The sequence below is a fragment of the Lutra lutra genome, chromosome 17, assembly GCF_902655055.1.
Source record: "Lutra lutra chromosome 17, mLutLut1.2, whole genome shotgun sequence".
NCBI lineage: Eukaryota > Metazoa > Chordata > Mammalia > Carnivora > Mustelidae > Lutra > Lutra lutra.
This window is the reverse complement of record NC_062294.1, coordinates 19,179,306-19,204,897: the sequence shown is the minus strand read 5'-3', so window position 1 is coordinate 19,204,897 and position 25,592 is coordinate 19,179,306. Positions and strand designations below refer to the sequence as shown.

At 52.7% G+C, this 25,592-nt stretch overlaps 1 long non-coding RNA gene across 1 annotated transcript in view; it reads right to left on the bottom strand.

Moving 5' to 3' along the window:
• LOC125089892 (uncharacterized) overlaps positions 1-698 on the bottom strand; it is a 430,488-nt gene extending 429,790 nt beyond the window's left edge. The window contains exon 1 of the long non-coding RNA XR_007124092.1: positions 584-698. This is a non-coding gene — a long non-coding RNA (uncharacterized LOC125089892). The remainder of the gene's footprint in view (positions 1-583) is intronic.
• Between the last annotated feature and the right edge of the window lie 24,894 nt (positions 699-25,592).

The window sequence follows — 25,592 nt, the reverse complement described above, 5'->3', positions numbered from 1 at the left end:
GAATTTCAGTTCCTTAAGTGCCTAGTGGGCACAGCACAGAAAACCTGCAAGGGGGTATTTATTTACCTAGAACAGGGAGAGGAAGGCATTCACCAAAAGAGGTCCAAATAACTCTTGCCAAGACCCTACAGGTTACGGCTGGGAACTGAGGGAGGAGGTGCCAGTGCACTGGGGATGCATCTTCCTGGGACAAGCTCCCACGCCTGTGCCTTGCACCAACTGGGCCCCTGCGAGCTGAGCAGCGGTAGTAGGACTTCTGGAGTCATCCCAGAATCTGGAAAATACGGAGCACATGGAGCTACAGCCCAAGTGCTTTTTGGCATTTAATCCCAGGTCCACAACAGAGACTGCTATTAAAACCCTGTTAACCCTATTTCAGAGATAAGGTGATGTGCCTTAGAGGAAGGGATTTATTCAAAGAGCAGGGCTCCAGAGGTGGGAGGCAAACCCATGTCTGACCACACAAATAGGTCCCACCCACTCCTTCCCCACCCCCAGGTTCGTTTTCTCTCTCTCTCTCTCTCTCTCTCTCACACACACACACACACACACACACACCTCTCACCTCTGCACCCAGACTCACCACTAGCTTGTTCAAAGTTACCTCTGGGGCCGAGAAACAGCCACACCTGTTCCCAGTCAGACACCCAGGGTCCCACTTGTCGCCATCAAAAGGGCATGATGTTTCCTTCCATTAAACTTACCATTCTGCCCTTTGTGGACGGTGATTGTATTGTATGATGGTGACTATAATTGTGTTCTGCTTACATCACAGCTAGTGATGTGCTAGCAGCTTCCCGCAGTGATGGACAAGATGTTCCCTCCACCCCATGCCCTCTGCCCTGAGTCAGCCCTCGTCATCCTTCCCCTGTCCCACTGTCGAAAAGTGTCCCATACACCCCACCTTAAAGCAGTCTGCCTCACCCACCCTCTCAACACCCACCACCAACCACCACCGGTGGGCTCCTGGCCCTTCGTCCCATGCCCTCTGCGAGTCACCACAGGTGAGCTACGTGACCTTTCCTGAGCCCTCAGTGTCTTCATCAGCAACACACTGCCAACCGCTGACACCCTCCCAGAATGAGACACATGAAGTCCTCTATAAGATCAAGCACCATACCTGATCCAGCTTCCAGGTTGTCTCCATGGGCTGAGGCTTTCTAAGGAGCGTGGTGCCAGAGACCCGTGCTAAACTAGGCTTTCAGGGATGAGTAAAAGGAGTGGCGATGGGTGGAGAGGAGAACAACCCTGTCCTAGTTCAGGCTTCATCTCATGACTTCAAGATCATGACCATGGCAGGAAGGAGAAGGGCAGAAAGGAAATACGCCCCTTCTGAGCACTCTGCATTCTTATTTCACACTCCCCAGAATCACGGATATCAAAGGGGAGGGGGCTGTGGTTAATTTCGGGTCACCAATGCTGCCTTTACAAAAATGAACAGTCCGGCCACCAACTAGGAAAAGAAATATTCATATGCAGAATTTACAAAAGAACTCCACCCCCCATCGACAATAAAAAGACAACCAAGCCGGTTATCTAAGTGAGTTAAAGACCGGAACAGACGCATCACAAAAGAACATACAGGAATGGCCAACAGGCCCAGGAATAATAAGGATGATTACACATCACAGAAATGTACACTGGAACCAGAATGAGGTGCCACCGCACGTCCTCTAACGTGGCGAAGACAAAAAGACCAACATCAGCACATGCTGGCGGGAAGAAGGAGCACCTGGAACTCCTGCACTGCAGGCAGAGGTAAAATGGCTCGGCCCCTTTACAGCGCACCAGGCATGGATAATGGTACGTCTACACCTACCTGTACCCTGCAATTCCAGCCCAGTGTCTACTCAAGAGAAGTGAAGACAGGAGTCTGTACAAAGCTCCGTGCGTGAATGTTCGCTGCAGCCCCAAACTGGAAATGACCCCAAATGCCTGTCTGTAAGGGAAAGGGCTAAACACCTTGCAGCACATCTATACCATGCGACGCCTCCTGGCAATAAAAACAGTGACGGTTGGATATGGGCAACTATATGGACAAGCCTCAAAACCCTTGAGCCCCGGGAAAGGAGTACACGAAAGCCCAGACAGAAGAGATGAGTATGCGCTGGGATTCCGCTCCTACAAAATCTGCACACAAAGTGGAGCGAGACAAAGTTTACCACCCAGAACAGCGGAGGCCTCCACACGGGGGTAGGGACCGACCAAGAAGAGGCATGGGGAGTGATGGAAGGGCTCCGCACCTGGCTCAGAGGGTTGGTGACGTGGGTGAACGCATACCTTTGTCAGCAACCGTTGAGCTGAACACCTAAGATCTCTGCACTGTGCTGTATTGTTAGGATCCCTCAATTAAAAAAAAAAAAAAATTGTGTAGTCAGACCATCTAGGTTCAAATCCCAACTCCAACCCTCACCAGCTTTGTGACCCAGGGTAATCTCTGAGACTCCATCTCTCTGTCTGCAGAATGGGGATGATAATAGCTCTCACACGGGCGCATCACCGCTCTGAAGTAAGACACTGAATGCAGGTGAGGAGCTCGCCACAGCGTCCGGGGCCTTGGAAAAGCATGCCACACATGGGAAGTGAGTGGAGCAGGTCGCGTGAGGTCCAGCAGTGAAGCAGACAGGTACAGGGAAGGACGGCCCCGAGGGTGGTGGTGAGGGGGGAGGACAGTCGCAGGGAGGAGGACCAGGAATGAGCCGGCAAGTGTGCCCCCAGCCCACATGTTACCCCAAGAGGGTGAAGTGAGGCCAGAAACTTCGGGGAGAATGTGCCAGGAGCCCTCTGAGCACCACGGCCCCAGACACAAACAGAGGTTGGCGCTGCTGTTATGAGTGGGTCAGGATTTCCAGGCTGCCAGAGGCTGCAAGGAGAGGACAGATGGGTGCTGCCCATTGTTGTGTGAGTTTTCAGCAACAAGAGCAGGCAGCCTGGCACCTGGACTAGGTGAGGGGATACACAGACTTGGAAAGCAGATAGAGTGCTGTGTAGGGAAACTGAGGCAGCATGTACACTGCTTTCTCACCACAGCTTCCTTCAGCTTATGGGGTGTGGCTGAGCCCAGCACCACCTGCCAAACAAAGACAGTCACCCTCGGTGACTCTGGGTCCCTTCCAGGCCCTAAGAGCACTCACCTCCTGCTGATGTTAATGGGCCTCACCCCTCTGCCCAGCTACGAATACGGAGGTCGGATGCTTAGGGGCCTGGCTTGTCCTCATCAAGCCTGTTGAGGGGTCCCCTCTCGACAAAGGACACTAATTAATTTGTGGTCCCCAGCAGGGGTCTGCCACATCTCGCATCTGCCAACCTAATTATAAAATAGCTCTTCCAGGCTGGCTCAGGGCCCCGGGCGACTCCAGCACAGGCACCAACAGCTGGAGGGAACAATGACTCCAAAAAGGAAGAATCACAAATCAAGCAGCTAATGACAATAATGAGCACCACAGTAACTGCTATTTGTCAAGCGACTATTCGGTTCCCGTGCTTTAAGGTATTATCCCCCATATTCCCAGTGACCCTGAAGGTATCAGCAGCGTCTTCCAAACCAAGAACCTGAGATTCTCAGAGGGTGAAGGAATTTGTCGGAGTTTGCACAGCAGGTTAGCCCCAGACCTAAGACAGAAATGCAAGGATGTCTTGCTCCAAAGCCCCTGTTCTTACAGCACAGTACACCCCCTGAGGGGTCCCCTCCCCCATGGGTGGGGGACTTCAGTCTCCCCACAAGTAGATGAGGTTGGGTCGGGTCCCTCAGCCCCAGTTCCAGAAACACAGCCTGGTTTACCATCTACGTCAGTGGTCGGCTGAGTCTCATCGGCAACTCGGCACAAGTCCACTTCCTAGAGAGCCTGGGGGTCAGCATCACAGGGAACTTTTGATTTTATTGCCTGCGGCCATGAAGCACCCGTCCCGCAGGCAAATGCAGGGTCTCAGACTGACATGTCTTCTACGCCGCGCCCTCCGCAGCGGAGAGTAACTAAGCACCAGCTGAGCCCCGGTCACCCGCGAGGAGCCAAGCACCATGGCAGCCCCCTGGAGGCGAATGGTATGAGAAAACCAATGTGGCAATGGACAGACATGAAAGAGGAGCAGACTGGAAAGCTGCTCAGGATTCAAGATAAACTGCAGTGGGAGCGGGAGAGGAGAAGGGGACGCTCCCAGCCCAGAAGGCGGACAGCCATCAGGGAGGCGTGGTGGCCGAGGGAGGGAGCGTTTCAGCCGGATGTGCCGAGGCAGGTGCGCTGAGCACAGGTGGCCCTGAGGAAGGACGCCCTCGGGGCAGAGGAAAGATCGGGAGGAAAGATCAGGGCAGAGGAAAGATGACGGGTCTGTTCCAGACGAGTACGGGAATAATTCATTCACCAGGTCCACAAATAACTGACACAGGAAACCGAGGGCCGGTGGAGGAAGAATGGACACCACACCACGGGAGATCCAGCCCCAGGGCCTCAAGGAGTGTGGAAGGTACAGAGCAGGTGATGGGCATCATGTAGATGTTGTAAATGAAGACAGGACAGGTGGTCAGAGAAGCTGCTAGAGGCGCAGAGGACTGGTGTGCTTCTCAGCCTGCACCCCATCAGCCCTTGAGCTCCCCCTTCTTCTGGACTAGACCCAGGCAGGGGCCTCACCCTCAAGGCAATGGGATGGGCCACATGAGCCACAACCCCATGGCCTACACCAGCTTCGAAATCCTCCTTCTTAATTCCTATAGTCTTTTTTCCCCCTCTCCATTCATTTACGTGATGTCTCTGACACCCTGCTCCTTGCAGAGAGAAAAAGAATCTGCAAACAGAAGAGCACAGCAGCATATCACGTTTGAGCATCAGAAGAATAAAACGGACTCAAAAAAGAAAAGCTCATTTCCAGGCCGCACACAAGCACACACACTCCCACCATGTCCAGGGACGCACCCTGGGAGGGAGATTCCAAGGAGGGCCCACTGGAGGCTCAGACAGTAGGAAGAGGCACAGAAAGTGCTTCCAGGGGAACAAGGCGGGTTCTGTGGCCAGAGGCTGGAGGAGGCAGTTAGAAGATGGAGTGGGGGAGACTGGGATTCGCCACATTTCCTGGGGACGGCCTCGCCCCTGCCTTCTCCCCCTGACTCTCAAACCTTAGTGACCTTCAGAAATCACCTGGACAGCTTGTTGACAATGCAGATTCCCAGGTCCCCAGACCTCCCCTGAGAATCTGTATCTTTAAGGTTTATTTATTTGAGAAAGAGCAAGTGAGCAGCGTCGGGGGTGGGGAGCAGAGGGAGAAGGAGAGAGACTCAGACTTTCGGCTGAGCGTGGAACCTGACATAAGGCTTCATCTCATGACTTCAAGATCATGACCTGAGGGCGCCTGGGTGGCTCAGTGGGTTAAGATCATGACCTGAGCTGAAATCAAGAGTCAGACACTTAATAGGCTGAGCCACCCAGGTGCCCTGAGAATCCATATTTTGGGGTTTTGTTTTTGTTTTATTAACATTTAATGAATTATTTGCTTTAGAGGTACAGGTCTGTGATTCATCAGTCTTAACACAATTCACAGCACTCACCCTAGCAGATCCCTCCCCAGTGTCCATCTCCCCAGGTCATCCTAAACACCCATACAGCTTTGGAAAGCACACTCCAGCCCTGCCTCCCCGTAGAAGTGGTTTGCTTTTTCTGTCCCCTGGGCCCACTGCCAAGGCCCCTGGGGGTCCCTAACTAGAACCCTCTGTGCCTTATGCTGAAAGCCCTGCTCTAGGGATGAGATGAGATCCTGAGCCCTGCCCCACAAAGTTATGGAAAATTCCATCTTCGTTTCTGGGGGGTGGAGATGGGAGTGCCCTTGTGTGCAGGCTGGTTGGCAAGAGCATTCCGGCTCTCAGCGCATTCCCATTACCGTGAGTTCACAGCCTGTTGCTCAACATGGGTAAGGTGCGGGGCGGGGGGGATTCCTCAGGTGCCCCACAAAACCCCACAAACTCTTCCCCCAGATCCTATGAGCATGCACCAAAAACATGATGCCCTTCCCAGTCCGGGAAATCTCCTCTCATGGGTTGCATCAGTCTACTTCACTTCCACCTGCCAGAACATTCTTCCCTCCATCTCCTCCTCCTCTTTCCTAGACATAGGGGTGGAAGAAGGAGACACTGAAATTAGCTAACTTTTCCTTACCCACTTACCATTTATACGGGCATATTTCTATTTCTTTCTCTTATTAAGGATTTTTTTATTAACGAACCTCTTCTTAAACCACTGGTTTCAAATAAGTAGCTTAAAATGTAATGCCATTTAATACTCTTAACGAAATACAAACAATGAAACAAGGACTCTCATTTGTTGAAGGTCTGCTTTGGGCCTCACTCTGCAGAAGCTTCCCATACAAGACTGGCTCTCGTCCTCAGCTGCATGCTGTAAGAGCCCGGCAGCTTCTTTAAAATGCTGCTGTCCAGACCCCGGTCCCTAGAAACTCTGATGAATCTAGTCCACGGGAGGCCCAGGGTGGCCCCTGGCGTTGGTACTTGCTTTAATCCCCCTAGTGATTCCAAAGCCTTGTTTTAATCCCCACTAGTGATTCCAAAACCTCTGGCTTGATTCTGGCCAGGGCCCTTTGAGATGGGGGTTGTTGGTGTCTCCATGACGTGGACAGAGAAACTGAGGTCTTGGGAAGAGGTGGCGGTGGGAGGAGGGGATGCAGAGTGGGGGTGGGGAGGGATAAACACCCTGGGTTAACTGGCCTGGTGGCGGGGATGGGGGCAGGGCCGGCAGGGAGCTCTGCGCCCACCCCGGCACGGTCTAAGCAGATCCTGTCTGGGGGTGAGGGTGCAGGGGGTGACCTCTGACCATTCACAGCAAGTGACTGGTATGTGCCTGTAGGTAGAGGAAATGGGCTCCAGCCGGTGACAAAGGCGGCAGGCCAGACAGGTGTCCCTGACTGCTTATGCATCAGCCTCCCCATGGGAATGACCGGAAGTCCCCCCAGACCACGACCAAGTGGGTTGCCTGCCCTGGTGGCCAGGCCGCAGCCAGAGGTCACACCTGGCTGATGGTGCAGGCTGGGCTGAGGCAGGCGAGAAGTAAGAACAAATTTCAGACAGGACTGAATTTTGCATTAATAAAAAAAGAAAGCAGCCCCGTGAATAAATAACATTTGTGGGTGGGGGGCCGTGGTGGGGAGGTGGCAGTTCTCCTGGCCCCCAAATCCTCCTGCTTCGGTCCCCACCACTGGCAAGCAGAGCAGGAGCAAGGGTAATAATTAGCGGCTGTTATTACATTAGTGTGTGGGATACATGCTGATGAGAAGCCTGTCTGAGGCTTCAGGCCAGGAAGGCAGTGGAAGATAGGGGCGGGGTGGAGGGCCCCCTGGCTCAGTCCCTGGGCCCCTCCCAGTGGCCAAGTCACAGCTGGGACATCCCCCGCCCCTCCACTCTGGGGGGCCAATCTTCCTGTCCTGCGGATGAGTCGCGCCCTGCTGCCCCTCAGCCTGGCAGACCGACATCCACCTCCCCCCAGAGCATCATTCCAGGGCCGGCAACGACACTTAATATTCTCCATCAAGCTGTCGCAAGACGTTCTGCGTGTTAATAAATTCAGAACACTTTGGGATTCTGAGCAGCTGGTTATTTCAAAACAGCTCTACACATGGTCCAGCAGGCAAAGCCTGCCCAGAGCTGAGACCAGCCGGGTTTGGGCATCAGAGCAGCCTCTCCCAGTGTGCTGGGCTGGGGCAAGTCATCTCCCAAAGCTGTCCCTCCCCGCAGTTAGTAGAGTTGAGCCTCAGACATTGGGATCTCCCTTGGGGGTATCTAAGCCATGATTCTCAAAGTGTCTTCCATGAGCCACCTGTGTCACCCACGGTGCCTGGAATCAGGCAGATTCCAGAGTCAGGACCTGCTGAACCACTCAGGAGGGCCCAAGAATCTGCATTTTTAACAAGTTCCCCAGGTGATTTTGATCCACATAGAGATTTGGAAAGCCCTAATCTGAGGACATGGTTAGAGGCCACGGAGTCACCAGTGAGAACAGTCGATACTGAGAGGAGACATGCCAGAGGCCCTGGGGCTAGCCAAGCTCCTGCAAAGTGCCAGCCCTTTACATTTACATACGACAGCATGGAGGAGGGGCTCATCACCATTTTACAGGTTAGGAAACTAACCCTTCGCAAAAGTTCAGTTCTCAGCTCAAAGCGTCACTTCCTCCCAGAGGCCGTGATGCCACCCCGCCCCCCAGGTTAGCAGAGCCCCCAGTCATTCCCTCTCACAGGACTGGACCATAGCACTTGAAACTGTTCAAAATTATTTTGTTTGGCAGTGTGTTTGTGCCCACAGTGACTCTGACAATTCTGTTTCTGACTACAACCCCAGCAGCCAGCACTAAGCCTGGTGCCCAGTCGACCGGCACTGAGTGGTAGAGGCAGAGAGGTCAGGGTTCACACCCAGGTGGAATGAGAGGCATCCTGAGACGGTGGCCCAGGGCGAGGTCATGGGTAGAACAAGGAGGGTGGGGGCATAGCAGGCGGCCAGGCAGGACATTCGCGGTGCTGCCCGTCAAGAAGCAGGGTGAGAAGCATGAAGACAGGGTAGGGTCACAGTGTCAATGAGGACTCTGATCAGAAGATGAATGAGGGCCCCAGGGCTTCCCAGCACATCAGCATCAGGCATGCCCCCTAAAACACACGATCTTCCTCTCTCTTCTGCCTGGGGGCAGAATTTTTCTCCAGAGGGGTTCTGGGGACTGAATCCCCAGTTGGATAGGGGTCAGCCGACACCCAGCCTCGCAGGGTTCTGGAAGGGTCTGCAGAGCCAGGCGGGGTGGAGAGGAATGTGGGCAAACAGCCCAGGCACGTCCGTGAGCCAAAGACAATTACCGCTGCGCCTGTTTCCCGGAGAGTCGCGATGGGCAGCGCACGCTGAGCAGCCCGGGAGCTGGCCCACAGTGCGGCTCGAGCCCCGCCCGCCGGCGCCTGCGCCCCCACAGCAAATGGGCTTCAAACAGGCAGCAGATGAACATGCCAAGCCCAATCATTCCACAGCCAGAGCCAGGAACTGCTGGGAGCGGGGGACAGCCAAGGGACGCTGACCTGATGGCACAGCTGTCCCTGCTAGCACTGGCCCCTCCCCGGGCAGTCACCTGCTGAGCCCACAGATCCTTCAGCCTCAGCCCATGCCTCTCAGCCAAGGCTGGGGGCAGCTGTCAGGGAAGAACTGGGGGACACAGACAGGGAAGGGAGGCAGGCTACTGTGGGGGAGGGGGCGGAAGGGTCTGGGGCCCAGCAGGATGGAAGGAAGCCTACCCAAGGCTTAAAAAGGCAAGCCTGTAGCTGCAAGGCAGGGAGGTGATTGCCCCTCTCCTCCCCACTCCCGGTCAGCAAGATGCTTGCACTCCAGGCCTCCCAGGAAGGCTTCGAGGGAAAAGCCATGCTTCAAAGGAAACCATCAGAGCGCTTCATGCCCATTTACAAACCCAAAAGGCTCCTCTTAGCCCCATTCTACAGGCATCGCTGAAGGTGTCAGGGGGCCACCCCCATCCCAGACCTATCTCTGCCCTAAGGACCCTGACATCCCCTGCAGGACCCCATCACAGCCCCAGGCCTCCTCCTGGCAGAGCCCTGACCTGTGGCTCCTCCCGGGGCTGCTGAGACCAGGACAGTCTGAAAGGCAGGAAGGAATGTCCCCCTCCACACATATACCTCTGCATCCCCAGACCTAACCCATCTCTGCTGAAGGAAGGCGGAGAAGGCGCCGACTGCGTGGCAGGCTTCAGGCTGAGCGCTGTACCTCTGCGGAGCTCTTTGGATGCCTCACTGACTGTGAGACAAGGGCCTCGCATGACGGCTTTATCCGCAAAGCTGAGATCACTGGGGCTAGGAGACTCACTGAGGCCAGACACAGCACAGGCACGAGGCACCCCCCAGGACACTCTGGGGTGCCCCAGGAGCAAGCAGCACCCCAGGACACCCCTAGACACCCCAGGAGCAAGCAGCACACCCAGGCTAGAAGACAGCTGTCCTATCTCCCACCTCAGGGCTCTTCCCACCAGAGTCAAGCCTTATCCCAGGCAGTGCTCATTTAGGCATTTTGTATTTAAGATTTCAGCAGAGAACAGCTTCCATCCCTTTCATATAGAGGCGCAGTCCCTTTCTAAACTAACCATCAGAAACTAGCCCCACCTGGGCAAGCTTTTATTCCCAACCTGCTCAGATTCCACAGTGACCAACCCTTCCCCTCCGTCACCTTGTCACCCCTCACCCAAACGTCAACCCACAGCCCCAGAGCTCCACCAGATGCCGTCCCATGAGCAAAGGCACTGACTGGCTGGGAGGATATTTCTTCTGCCAGAAAGCCACCAAGTGGTCATTCTGAGACCTCACGCAGGGATAACATCCCTCGGTTCGCCAGGAGATGTGGACCGTCCCTGGGCTCTGTCTGCTCTGAAGGAGACAGGAGGCCCCCTTGGCAGGACCAGGGTCAGGCACAGAGTAGGCCTGAATCATTCCAGCACGGATGAGCGAGGGCGTGCCTCCAGGTTCCACTGATTACTGGCGAGTCTGGGGTCTGGGGGGCAGGGTGTTGGAGACCCCTATGGAGGGGTCTAGGGGAGAATCTTTTCTTTTACTTTCTTGTAGCTTCTGATGTTGCCATCGATCCTTGGCTCATAGACACATCACTCCAATCTCTGTCTCTGTCATTGTGTGTCACCCTGTCTCCCGGTGGCCATCTCCCCCGTCTGCATCTCTTCACCTCTTCTTACAAGGACATCATCATATCGGACTGAGGACCCACTCTACTCCAGCAGATCTCCTCTTCACTTCATTACTTCTGCAAAGATCCTATTTCCAAATAAGGTCATCTTCACAGTTATCAGAGGTTAGGACTAGAGTCTATCTTCTTGGGAGACCCACACCAATAAGCTTCAACCTACACCAATAGGTTTGTCCCAGTATTGCATGGGACAGACTTACTTCTGTCATAGCCCATTTGAGCTGCCCTAACAAAATACCATAGACTGGGGGGCTTAAACTACAAATGTTTCTTTCTTGCAGCTCTGGGAGCTGGGAAGGCCAAGGCCCCAGCAGATCTGGGGTCTGGTGAGAGCCCACTTCCCGGTTCACAGATGGTTCTCGCTGTGTCCTCACATGGCAGAAGTGGCAAGGTCATCTCCTGAGGTCCCTTTTATAAGAATACTACTTCCATTCATGAGAGAGCCACCCTCACAACTTAAATCACCTCCCAAAGGACCCACCTCCAAATACTATCACCTTAGAGGTTCAGATTTCAACATAAAAATTGGGGGTCGGGGGAGACATAAACACTCAGTCTATTGTACCAACTAGAAATGTTCTATAATTTATCTGAAATTCAAATGTAACAGAGCCTCCTGTATTTAATCTGGCAACCTTATACCCAAGTCATATGATCTTGCCCCAAGTCCCACAGCCTGGTCCTGGTTCTGCCCTCTAGAAAGCAAACTACTATAAAAGAGAGAGGAATGGGGATAAAAATTAACTATTTATGAACAAAAGGTTAGTGTCCAAAAGCACTTAAAAATGACAGAAAGATGAGAATGAGGTAGAAGGGGAGAGCAGATATCCATGCCTCTCCATGTCCCAGATCTGTGCTGGACGCTCAGGACAGACTATGATGGAGGAGCTGGAAGGTGGGGGGATGGGGGGTGGGGGGTGCACCCTGGATCTCAAATGGCCAGAAGCAGGATCAGAAGGGTGCTCCTGGCACTGCACCAGCCTGGCACCTGATCACATGCTTGGACAGAACATCTCCAGTCCTGGCATCAGTGTCATTAACCCCTTAGACCCTCAACTCTGCCCTGACAGAGTACCCCTGAGCCCTGTTCCTCAGTCTGTGCCTTCCTTACTGCACCGCCTGTCCTGGCAAACACAGCCAGAGGTCCTCAGTCCCACATAGTCCCCGAATCCAGAGGGGCAGGGTCTGTGAGCCACACTCATTAGGCTGCCACCTTCCGAGGCCTCCCCTGTGGGTCCCTGTTGAGGACTGAGGACTGGCAGACAGCAGGGGAGACATACCCGGATCCCTCCCCTGGAGGATGGATGCATCTCAGCAAGGCAAGACTCAACACGTGACACGAGTTGATTAAAACCTGTCTTAACCTCCCCACTCTGGGTTAGGGGACGGCTGACCTCCCTGGTAGAGGTCTTGGAGCTCAGGGACTGAAATTGCTCATCTACTGAAAAGGTGAAACTGAACAGGGAAAAGAGCAGAGCTATGGGCCCAAAATGAAGATGTGAAAGTCAGAAAGGAACACAGAGTCAGCTCACTGACCTCCAGCACCAATGACCTTTACTGAGGATCCACTGAGCGGATACCAGGATAACTCTGAGCTTGCATTCTCTCTCTAACCTGGAAGAGCTGGGAGAGTTAGGGGTGCCCAGAATATTGCTTTGCTAAATTAAACGACAATTATCTCAGTGCTAAGGGCGGGTCTTGGGCCAGATCCAGAACAGGCTCACGTGACAGGTGGGCGTGGCCTGACTGGCCTGAGTGGGCTGGGGGGGTGGGGCCATCCTCTCAGCATGGAATGTGCAGAGCGGAGGGGGCCTTTGAGCTAGGCTCCTGGCAGAGGGACACTCCCTGGGCTTCCAAGCTCTCAGTGGAGACAGTGTGCTTGAGACCAGGCAAGCAGGACAGACACAGGAAGTTGGCACTTCTGCCTCTTAGCGCGGACCTGGCAGCACGTAGAAGATGACGCTGATGGTTCATCCTGCAGCCTCTCTCCTCCTGGGTCTCCAACCAACCAGGCCATCTCTGGCTCCTTCCCTTGCCTGCCTCAGACCCAGCATCATGCATGGGCCACATACCCACATATGCACGCACACTCATGTACTCAGTCCCACCTATCTGCACACACACACAGACACACAGGCCCACAAGGAGGTATACGCACCCTGCCACAGACAGATGCAGGCCTGTGTGCTTGCACAGCCCAGCCCACTACCATACACTGGAAGCTATGGGTTCAAATCTACAGATTTACACGTGCGTGCGCACTCACACACACACACACACACACACACACACGGAGCTTTCACTCACACCATGACCGACTTCACAATCGCACCCACAGCACATATTTAAAGCATTTCCCTGGCTCTCTAGTGGAAAATATATTTTTCTCACTTTCCAGATTTTCAAGCCTCAACATGGTGCCAATTTCCATTTATGAAATGACACCCAAGAAAGACCAAGAACCTAGAAAGGGAAATGAATCCGAGCCCGACAGGTGCTGGCTTCCCTGCAACGCGGCTGATGCTTTAACAGCCCATCTTCTGAAGCACACGGGCAAAGGCTACTGAACGGGCACACTGACCTGCTTCTGAGGCCAGGCCTCCATGTGTGAGGGTTAAAGGCCCTACAGGAGTCAGGCATGGGGCAGGTGCCATGCCAGCAGGTGGGGGGGAGCAGAGGGAGAGCGGGGAGAGGGTGGCAGGAATGCCCATGAACAAGCCCAAGGCCATGTGCTATGAGCATAGCCTCACAGGTGGTGCCGATTCTGAACAACATAAGACAGGGGGAGGCGAGTTTGGGATGTTGAACAGTTTTCCAGACCGTAGCGTGGCAGCTTGAATTCAAATCAAGAAGTGACTTCTGCTCCTTTGTGGCAGCACAGGTAGGATGAAAAGAATGACATGGCTTGCCAAAACTCAGAGCACTAAAATGAGAGCAAACAGTGCCTCAATAAAGTATTAGCGTTCTAGAGCTATGATACCAAAGCACCCCAAACTGGCTGGCTTAAATAACAGAAGGGGATTGACTCAGAGCACCTGGGTGGTTCAGTCAGTTAAGCGTTGCCTTCCGCTCGGATCATGATCCCAGGGTCCTGAGATCGAGTCCTGCATGGGGCTCCCTGCTCAGCAGGGAGTCTGCCTCTCCCTCTCCTTCTGTCCCTCCCCACTGCTCATATGCTCTCTCTCAAATAAAGTCTAAAAAAAAAGAAGAAGAAGAAGAAGAAGAGGAAGAAGAAGAAGAAGAAGTGGGTTGTCTCACAGCTCTGGATTACAACTTTAAGTAAATAAGTAAATAAACACAGTTTTCTACAAACACTTTAACAAATTTAGTTCCCTACCACAAATATTCAGTCTCAAATGGTGAAGTTCACAGCCCTTGAAGCTATTAAAATAAACTTTTCAGTATTTCAGGAATACTCTCTGTCCCCTTAGGAAGCACACTTGGACAGAATCAACATCATGATGAAAAGATACAGGATAAATACAGACTTCACTTGAATCTCATGGTAACTGTATGTAAATATTTTCTGCACTTCTCTACCTCAATAAAGACTAACGCTTAATCCAGGGTCTGGTGTTCTTGAAAGTGCTCTGCCCTCTCAGGACACCTGCTACTGAAGCTTGAAGCCTCTGGCCTCCACTTAATTTTAATCAAGTCTGATTTTAAAGTGTTTGGAGTTTATAATTTTTAATTCTATATAGCTCCCAGGAAGCATTCCCAGAGCCCCTTCTTTAGAAGTCAGGGCCTTCGGGCAGTCTTGGGGTGACTTAAGGAAACAAAGCCTGGTTCCTGAGCGAAGACTTTGGGGCTGGCCTGCCTGGGCTGGGCTTCCAGCTCCGCCCTGCACCAGCCACATGGCCTTGAGCAAGGTGGTAACTTCTCAGAGCCTCGATTTCCATTTGTAAAATGAGGACGAGAATAATACCCATTTCATGAGATCATGGTGAGAATTCAGTGAGGTCATATATGGGTGGTGGATGCCCCTGCGCAGAGATGCAAGCCCCACCCCCCCAGCTACAGGGTGTGCTGCCAGAAGACACAGCCCTCAGCTGTCAGCCCTCTCGGGGGACTCCCTCAGCTACAGAGAACCTCTCAAGGCCAAGCCTCCTTCCAGGGGCGGCCTGCGTTAATAACTGATCAATGCAGGGGTGTAAAGGCCTGGCGTCCGTGTGTCCACTCAGGCAACTGCGCAGGACCATTCCAGCTCCAGAGGTCCCCACAGGGCTGCCTCACCCTTGCCCAATCCTACTCTGTCCCTTCCCTTCCCAGGTATTGATCCCAACACCCTCTCCCCTCCTCCATCACCGTCCTGAGCTATCGTCTTTGACTCAGAATCTGCTTTCCCAACGAAAACAGTATGCAGTACTGTTGGGACAGGGGTGCATCATTGGACTGCGTGCCTCTGGGCCAGGGGAGTTTCTCACGGGACGTCCTGGGAAAGGAAAGAGGGAACACTTAGGGCCACTCTACACCTCCCTGCCCTGACGCTGCCTGCCAGAGACCAGCAGAAAAGAAGGAGATATGGAACTTTCTTCCTGAATTTCTCACATTCTATTTTAATATAAAATCTCTGTACGCTTTCTACTATTGTAGCTTGACACTGTCTGAGAGCAAGAACATCTAGGACAACCAGAGGGGTAGAATTCTGACCAGAGTGGAATAGACATCTAGGACAGCCATTAGCCAAAGCTGCCTGGGATAATGTGAATTTTTCATTTAAAACTTACAAATGCCCAGCTTTGAAAGGAGTGTCTCTCTCCCCTGTGATATAGGGCCCACTCCCAGCCAGAGATAAAAGGACAGCCATGTAGACTCTTGCCACTGGTTGACTTGGACAAGTGTCCATTATCATGCATCAAAAGCAGATATCAAGGGCATGAAACTGGTGCTATGCTAAGAAAGGGCTTTACATGCAGTGGAAGCCCAGTGGGGGAAAGAGATTAACTCTGTCTGGAGCAGTGAAGGTAGGCTTCATGGAGGAGGTGATGTTCAAAGTGGCTTTTGAGAGATGAATAGAAGTTCTCCAATCACACAAATTGGAGGGGGGGGAGGTTCTAGGTAGAGGATGCAGCATATCCACTAATACCTAGATATAAACAAGCAGAGAATGTTCAAGAGTTGTTTAGGGGATTTGGTCTGGCTGGAACTTGGCATGCTTGAGAACAGGCTGGAGTGGAGACTGAGCAATCACAGAGGAACCTGATCGTGGATGGCCCAGAATCCCAGATCAAAGAACTTGGGTTTTATTCTGAATATGGTGGGGCACCCACAGGTGCTTCTGAGCAGGGGACTGGCCAGGCCAGGCATGGTTTTTGAAAACAAGGTTCTCGCCGTGAGCATGGGAGAATGAGATGAAAGGCTCCCCTGGCCAAAAGACACAACTTTCCAGGTTAAACTGCTTAAGCAAGAGGCAGCAACCTGGGGGCTGCACTTCTAAGTGAAAGCCAGAAGACAACCACAGGTCTGGAAAAGACAGAAGGCCCAAAGTTGGGGAAAAAAAACAGGGAGCTGGAGCAGTTTCTTTCTAAACAGCTGTGGTGTGCAAGCATTTGGATTTGGCTTGATTACTTAAATGAAATGTACTTCTCACTGCCTCTCCTTGTTTTATATCAACATCTGAGGTGGCCACGACAGTATCCAAATGATCCAGGGACTTGCTCAGCACACAGCAGACACTCAGCCATGAGCCACAGCTGGAGAGCCCATTTTGCTATGGAATTTCCAGCCATAAAAAGACCCAGATGTTCTAAGATGATTTTCTTGGTACTGAAAAAATGCCAGGTCTTAACAAAGAACTGTCAAGGAGATGGGTATCTTAGAGTGGGTTCCCTGGAAACAAATTCTCAGATGGATACTCGCATACAGGAGCTTTACTGGGAAGTGTTTCAGGGAGACAGCGCCCCATCAGGAAGAGAGGAAGACCAGACTGAGCGGAGGGAGAGGCCCACTCACAGTGCAGCAGCCAGTGAGGCCCCAGCCAAGGCTACGAGAGCTCTGGGGCTGTGAAGGCCCCAGACTGAGGCAAGGAGGCAGGCCTCAAGGTCAGTGGCCACAGGCTTATCGAGGAGGAGCAGAATGTTGTACGAGGAAGTTGCCACCACTCGAGGGGACTCGCAGTGAATGCTACTCCTGTGAAATGAGGTGCTCAGCAGCTGAGGGATGGGGGGGTGGCCCTGAAGTGGGGAACTCGGCTGAGTACTCGTGTCCTCCACAGCGGGGATCCAAGTCAGCCTCCTAGTCCATAAGCCCCCAAATGACAGACTGTGTACTTAGAGCTGATTCAGGAACAAGCCACATTCAAAGGAGGGGACCCTCTGCCCAATTCAATGCACATGCTATGGCTTCCGCAGACCTCTGGGTCAGCAAAGCGACCTCCAAGTTCTGGGGCTGCCTTGCTGGACACTTATCCCAGGAACCTATGAGCAACCACAGAGCCCAGGTAGACACCCAGGATGATTGCTGACAGTTGACTCTGCTGTCGGTAATCCACACAGGGGGTGGTCAGCCTAGACAAATGTCAGCAAGTTTTTGATACTGATGACATGTCTATGAGGGTACCACCAGACTTTCTTAAAATGAAAACTTTTTTTAAAATGCACGATCCGGGACGCCTGGGTGGCTCAGTTGGTTGGACGACTGCCTTCGGCTCAGGTCATGATCCCAGAGTCCCGGGATCGAGTCCCGCATCGGGCTCCCAGCTCCATGGGGAGTCTGCTTCTCCCTCTGACCTTCTCCTCACTCATGCTCTCTCTCACTGTCTCTCTCTCAAATAAATAAATAAAATCTTTTTAAAAAAATAAAAAATAAATAAAATAAAATAAAATAAAATGCACGATCCACCTGCACTCAGTTCCTGCTTCTGAACATCTGAGGCTGGGATGAGCCTGGGAACCCATCTATCTCAGAAGCTGCTTGGCTGATTCCAACGTGTAGGCCTCTTTGAGACCTCTCTCCTAGACCAGCCTGGACCAACCAGCGTACAGACCTGGGTACACCTGGAGTCAGACTCAAAAGGCCCCTAAAGGGGCCTTATAATGAGGCCTCTTCATATAATAAGACAGCCTTACTATATGAAACGAGGTGAAGAAGGCATCACAAACACAAAGTGGAAAGAGCCCCCACAGAAAGGGCAATCAGGGCTCCGTTCCAACCAATGGTTGCTAAATGGGAACAGGGTTCCACTGAGGCCCCAGCTTTCTAGAGAAGCAAGAAAGCCAGATTTTTATGTGAAATCTGACTTTTAAAATGCTGGCAATTAATTCAAATGTTCTTAAACATTTTGTAAGTTACATAAAACCAATCTGCAGATCTATTCTTGGGGCACCAATCCATGACTTCTGGTGTAGATTAAGGAGGATGAGGAATCCATGTAGAACAGTATAGACCAAGTGCTATGACCAATACGGACAGTTGTGAGCTAGGCAGGGTAGCTGTCCTGGATTTGACAACAGGTGTACTTCTGGATTAATTTGCATAGACCAGTGAGTGTGAAAACAGGGGTAGTGCTGGGTTGGAAAGTATAGACTATCCTGGATTTGACAGTATGGAGAGTCCTAGGTTGGGTGGTATCAACTGGGGGTAATTTTACCCATTGGGGGACACTGTTAATGCCTGGAGACATTTTTAGTGTCACAACTTGGTGGTGAGGGGCACACTAACATCCAGTGGGGAGAGGCCAGGGATGCTGCTGTATTTCCTGCACTGTACAGAAGAGCCAGCCAGCCCCAGCCCCAACAGAGAACGATCCATTCCAGAAGTCAGTAGTGCTACCGCTGAGAAACAGAACAGACATGCCCACCATCATGGGTACAAGAATGGGCGTGATGGATAGAAATGACAGCCACTAGTCACGTACGTTTGAACATTTGCAATGTGGCTAGTGAAACGAAGGAACTGAATGTTCACTTTATTTTAATTCAATTTACATTTTATGAAATCTCAACACTAATCAAGTCTTCCTGATGAAATATTAACACCTGAATTGAGATGTGCTATAAATATGAAATACACACCAAATTTCAAAGACATAACACACAACAAGGTAAGGTTATCTCATTGATAATTTTATAGTGATTATATGTCGATAATATTTTTTTATCCATTCAGTTAAATAAATATTATTAAAATGGATTCCACCTGTTTCTTTTCACCTTTTTGAATGTGGCTACTAGAAAATTTTGAGTCTGTGGCACAAACTAGATTTCTGTTGGACGGAGCTGGCGTAGAACATCTTGAATTCCCTAGCACGGATGGTCCTCAGTTGGACAGAGGGACCACCCTGACTTTGTCAGCAAGGACAACTCCGGGCTGAATGAGGCAGACCATGCTGGATATGGGGGGGGGGGGGGCGGTAGGTAAGGAGATGGCATGAAGAGGGGACGAGAGGGTGGGTCACACAGGGCGGGACAGGCTCCCATGGGGAGTTTGTGTTTCCCCTGACCTAAGTGAACAGGGAGGCCCTGTAGGGCTGAAGCACATGATGTCATTGGATTTGTGTTTTAGGACAAGCCCTCTGGCAACTGGGTGAAGAGTGGCTAGAGAAAGACAAGTCTGGGGGCGCCTGGGTGGCTCAGTTGGTGAGGCGCCTGCCTTCAGCTTAGGTCATGATCCTGGGGTCCTGGGACTGAATTCCTCGTCAGGCTCTCTGCTCAGGAGGGATTCTGCTTCTCTCTCTGCCTGCTGCTTTCCCTGCTTGTGCTCGCTTTCTTTCTTTCTCTCTCTCAAATAAGTAAATAAAATCTTAAAGAAAGAAAGAAAGAAAGAAAGAAAGAAAGAAAGAAAGAAAGAAAGAGAAAGAAAGAAAGAAAGAAAGAAAGAAAGAAAGGAAGGAAGGAAGGAAGGAAGGAAGGAAGGAAAAGACAAGTCTGGCTTTTACACAGAAGATGCCCCGTCAGAGGCTCTGCACCTTGTTCCCCATTACATCCCTCATGCCACCTAGTACATGGGTGACACTGAATAAATACTTGAATGAACTGAATAATCCCTCAATTTTAACTTTGGTATTCTGTTCCCTAGTTCAAGGTCAAGCAGACAGTGGAGTCTTTTTCTCACCTTCTCAGAGTACAAATTCATTCCTAGCTCCCACACTGCTACATGAAAAACAGGAGAGCAAAGACAAGTATCATTTCTTGGAAAAAAGAAAAAAAAAAAAACACCTTTCTGTGGCTGTGTTCCCTCTTCAGATTCAGAGAGAGAGAGAGATAAAAAGCATAAAACCCAGCCTCCATGTCCCCTAAACAATTCGCTTCTTCTGTGTACAAAGGGAAGAGAGGGGAGAGTGTGGACAACCAGAGTCTCCAGCAGCAGGGAGCGTGAAACTGCAGAGACACAGGGACGGGGTCCCCCAGCCAGGAGGGAACAGATACTACATGGGGCTAGGACGGGATGGGGCAGAGCACTGCCCCTGGATCTCAACACCAAGCCCAGAGCAGATATGCTCTAGGCTGTGTGGCGCAGGGCAAGTCAGCACAACCTCTCTGGGCTCTCCCTGCTCCCCAGGGAAGTTACTTCAGCACAAGAATGGGCAGTGATGGATAGAAATGACAGTAAGCACAGGGGGCAGGACTCAAGGTGCCCTGGCAGAAGTCACTAGATTCCACAAATGCACTGATGGCAGGGCAGGGGAGTGGGTCCAGGGACAGCAGACAAGAGTCCTGGCTGTGTCCTGGCTCAGGTGTGCAGCTGTGTGGATCCCTGACTCACTGGGCTCCACGTGCCCCAAAGAAGGGGTGAAGGCAAATACTCCTGAGCTCCCAGCTAGGCCACGCAGATGGCAGGATCTCTGTGAGTGCCAGATGTCTGCAGACCAGGAGAGCATGGAGAGCTGTGGCTGCCTCTCCTGGAAAGGGCCCTGGGCTCCTAGGAGGCCTGGAGGGACCCCTTTTTCCACGGGCAGACAGACAAGGTCTCCACCCCATCCTCCATTAGGTCATTGACAGTCGAGGCTGGTGGAAGGAGTTTGTCTCCGTTCCCCTTCCCACAGCCTGGCACTGCCCACCTGCCCTCCACCCGAGAGCCTCCCTTACCAGCAGGCAGAACACGTCCTCCTAGAAATCAAGGGGAAGGGAGAGCAGCCCCTCTGTGAGACACACACACACAACACAATCTATGAGAACTCCCCCTGCCCCCGTGCCCCACCTCCACATTCACAATCCAGGCCCCCACTGCCATCCAGCACGGCAACAACAGAAAACTCCACCTGGGGCTCGAGTCAGGAGCAAGGGGCACCTTAAGATGGGGGGACAGAGAGGACAACATGATGAAGGGACAGGAGAGGCCAGACACCTGGTGCCACACTCAGGAGAAGGGGAAAGACGCCCCACACCCGAACGCAGAGTCTGGGAGATGCTGAAGGGATCCGAGAAGTCACACCAGCAGCATATGTGATCAGTGGGCGGTGTCCCATGAAACAGGAATGGAAAAATATGATGTTCATTCTCTGCAATTTTTGGTGCAGAGAAATTGCACCAGAGTAAGTGCAATTACTTACTTGCACTTACTCTCCCTTCCAGAGTAAGAGACAAGGCCCAGAGAACATAAATCAAAATATTTACTGAGCACTGCCCATGGGCTGCCCCAGCCGGATTCCACAACAAGGGTCCTCTGCTGTCCTCCTGAGACTGCTGCCTGGCCCCAGAGTCCCCTGCACTGACCTCTCTGCGCCCCGCCCCTCCCTTCGGCCTTCACACCTTCCAGAGGCTGCAGTACCCTCTCCCCCATGCCACATCCCCACTGGCTGATTCCCCACTTCGTAAGACATGTACACAGTGAACATCCTGGGGTTTGAGGGTTGGTTTTTTTTTTTTTTTTAAGATTTTATTTATTTAAGAGAGAGAAAGAGCACGTGTAGGGGAGCGACAGAGGGAGAGGGCGAGGGACAAACAAACTCCATGCTGAGTGTGGGCGGGGGTGGGGGAGTGGGACAGGCAGCTTGGCACAACCCTAAGATCATGACCTGAGCCCACGTCAGACACTTAACCACTGAGCCACTGAGGTGTCCCTGAAAATCCTGTTTCAATCTTCCTAACAAGCTTTTGATGCTGACTGTAGCATTAGTCCCACTCTTCAGATGAGGACACCGAGACCCAGGACAGCGATGGCAAGCCTCCTCTGTGGCTGGAGGAGACTCAGGCTGTGCACTCCTCCTCACTGATGCCAGCGTCTCTATCCCCACCGTCTGACAGGGAAAGGGCCCCGCAGGCTGGCATGCTAAGGGGAAAGAGCACAGACTTTGGAGTTAGACCTGCGTTCGAATCCTGACTCCGACTCACTAGCACTGTGAGCTGGGTGACTCGCCGCATCGGCCAGGGACTCCACAGTCTCAGCTGCAAACTGGGCTCTTGTCGTCCTGGCCCCATCAGGGAGCTGAAAGGAGAGGAGGCTGCTCAGACAAGGCTCCTTGCCAGGACGGGAGGGGCAGCATTTTGTCACTACCGCTGTGATGGTGGGTCATGGACAAAGAAACTGAGGCTCAGAGCTGCCAAGCAACTCTCCTAAGACACCACAGCAGGCAGCTGAGCAGGGCTTCAGACTGAGCCTCCTGACTCCAAATTCCAGGTTATTCTTTCTCCCTCTGTTTCTTGCTGAACTTGGTTCCAGAACAAAGCAGGCGGGACAACCCAGAACCCAGGTCCTGCAGAGACCAACAAACAAGGCTTTTCATCCTGAACTTGGATGTGCTTACAGAGCAGCCGTGTGCCCCGCTTCCCCTCTGCCCAGGCAAAGACGACAAGGCTCAGCAGAGCCGGTTCTTCTGGCCCTGCTCCTGAGGGACGCCGTTGGCCAAAGCAGGGCTTTGTCAGGGGATTCAGGGAGCCCCCCTGCCCTGGGCACTGAGGAAGTGCCGGCATCCTGTACCCACTGCTGCCCTCTAGTGTCCTTGTGAAGAAGGTCAGTAGCTCCCAGGCCTGGCATTCATTGGCCAAAAGAGAAAATAAAAAATGGTGGGGGTGGGGGGAGGCCGGGGGCAGGGCAAGGAATAAGAGCAGCCCAGGCACTACTGTTTGTAAGAAATGGGGTTGTTTGAGTTCCCCTGCCAGAAATCCTCTAGTGCTGCCCTCTGGTGGTGGATCCAACAGAGGAACCAGTAGTCCCAAGGAGCTATCTGAATTTAAAATAATTAAAATGAAACAAAACTAACCACACTCCAAGTGCTCAGAAAACACTCAGAGAAGGGGTGCTCTACTGCACAGCTCAGACACAGAATGTTTCCATCATCACGGCAAGTTCTGTGGGGGCAGTGCTGCTCCAGCAGTCCCCAGTGTTGGACTTGGGATGGAACTCCTGCTCCCACGAGGAACTACGGGTTCCTTCCTCTCCAGCTTCATCCTGGGCCACTCTCTGCCTCCTCATGAGAGTCTCATTATCCCCATCTGGCAGATGAGAAACTGAGGCTCAGAGAGGTACAGTCATTTTCCCAAAATCAGCACAGCTAATGAATGCTGAAGCCTGAACTTGAACCCATGTCCGTCCCATAAGCCTTCACCATCTCTCAGGTTCCTTATTACCCTCATGACAATAAGAAACAGCCCCTCAACCTGCTCTTCCAAGCTCAGCTTGACCACCTTCAGGCTTCTGTCCTGACAGCCTCTACATGACAGGAGTGGAGACGCCTTCTGCCCATGACCTTGACCAGGTCAAAGGCAGAATACCCAGGATGTGGCCTGGGCTCTTCTCCACCAACAGGAGGGGATTTGCCCTAGCTGCTGGCTTTTATTGGCCAAGAGCCCAGAGTGGACAGAGCAGGGGCAGGAGGCATTCTTTTAAGACAAGAAAACAGCGTGGAAGACATTCCCTGATGGCAGCCCACGTGAACACATGTTCACACACAGGAGCACACATGTGGGCTGGTGCCCACCTGCGCAGTCACACATACATGCTGACGAATACAGATGTACACACTGGCATGTGCGCATGTGTGCGTACACACACACACACACACACACACGGCTGAGAACATTCAAGCTCGCGGGAGCTTCTTCATATAGATTGCAGGGTCCACACCTGAAGCACTTCAGAAACACAGATGAGAAAGTGTGCCCCAATTTAACGCAGAGCTGTTTCTTCGAAGCAGTGGCCTTCCAGTATTTTCTTGGATAAATCTCCAAGCTCCAGACACAAGCCTCCACAGACGCTGTTCGGAAGCACAGAGGGCCATAAAGACGGACTGCAAGTCAGAAACGCAGGGTGCGGGGACAGTGACGGGGCAGGAACACCCAGGTACTAACAGGGGACCCAAAGGTGCCGGTCTGGGTGGGGAACAGCAATGACAGGACACAGGGAAGCAAATACATGGCCTGTCCAGCGCCCTGGCCACAAAGCAGATCCCAGCATCCCTCTAGGCCTCCCCCGGTGCTGCGGGGGGAGAGGAGGGGCAGATGATCAGGCTGGGTGTGAAATGGGAAGTTCCCAAAGCTCACGAACATTTGCAAAAATGCCCTGGGCAAACAAATGTCAAATGTTCTGACTTCCTATTAGAGTCCCAAACAGGAAAGAACCCAGAAAGTCCACCCACCGAAGAACAGATGGCATATTCCACGTGGAATGCGATGGAATAGTACTCAGTCCTTTCTTTTCTCACTGAGCTGTGCATTTCAGCTGTGTGGCCTTCAGTATATGTGTTATACTCCGACAACTGTTTGACGGGAGAGGGGACATGCAGGCCAGCAGCTGAGTCTGTCAGAGCCCAGGACGGTGTGGGTGGGGGGGCCCTCCCTACCCATGAAGGCTGGTGTTACACCTCTGGACCCTGGCAGGGGGCGCTCTTCCCACCAATTTAGTCCTGTCATGCCTGCATCCCTGTGGGTCGGGCGACCCTGAGCCCCAGTGGAACTCACAAAAGGGATCCTGTAGGAACCATTCCAAGGGAGGAGGGACCCCACCCCAGCGCAGAGGGGACCCTCAGTTGCTTGCGCTGCACGTGCACACACAGCCTGGCTGGGGCTGAACTGCAGGGCGTGTGTCTGGTCTTGAGGAGGGAGAGGATGGGCTCCGTCACACCGAGCTTCAGTGCATCCGGGTCAGGAAGAGAAACCCAGCCTCTCTGCCTCCGCCTCCTCCTCAAGGAATGCCGCCTGCAGTGTGGCCCCACTTTCCAGTACGGCTCTCAGCTCCACGACCCTGGACTCTACCTGCCCCTGCCTCAACCTCCATGGCTTCAGTTCTGCTGCTGCCTCCTGGGGCCTCTCAGCTTTTCCCACCTCTAAAATGGGGGCGTTACCCCCTTGACAAATGGCTGTGAGGACACAGTGTGGCCATGCCTAGCCTGGCACCTGGCATAGAGAATGTGCCTAAGTCCACATGTCCGTCTCCTTCGGTCTGCCCCCTTACCCTGCAAACTGACCAGTGTGGCAGGGCCTCTTGGACTGAGGAAAGAATCATGGGCCCTTACTAACCATGCAGCGTCCTCCCAGGCCCTCCCAGGAGACTGGGGCTCAGTGGGGCTGGGGCACTGTGTTTTCACAACTTCCCTAGTGACTCCCACATCGGAGGGATCATGGCAACTCTGCTGGGCAGGACAGAGTCACCAGGCTCTGGGTGGGATACTGGATTGGGATGGCTGTACCTTTCTTATCTGGTTGTTTCAAGGACTCAAAGATGTTACTATTCTGGGGCGTGTGCTAGCGAACTTTCAGACCCCTAACCTCAAGGCCAAGCACAGAGCAGGTGCTCGGTCAACTGCTGGAGACCCAGCAATGGATCTAGGCACTGCGGGACCAGGAGGAAGGGCCCCCAGTTAGCTGTACAGCAAGCCAGGGTTGGTCCCCCTCAGGCCTCTTAGGTCAGTGAGGTGCCAGACAGGAGATGAAGGGTCCCAGCAGTGGGGTACAAAGCTTGAGGACAGTGCAGCCCCCCAAAGGAGATCCTG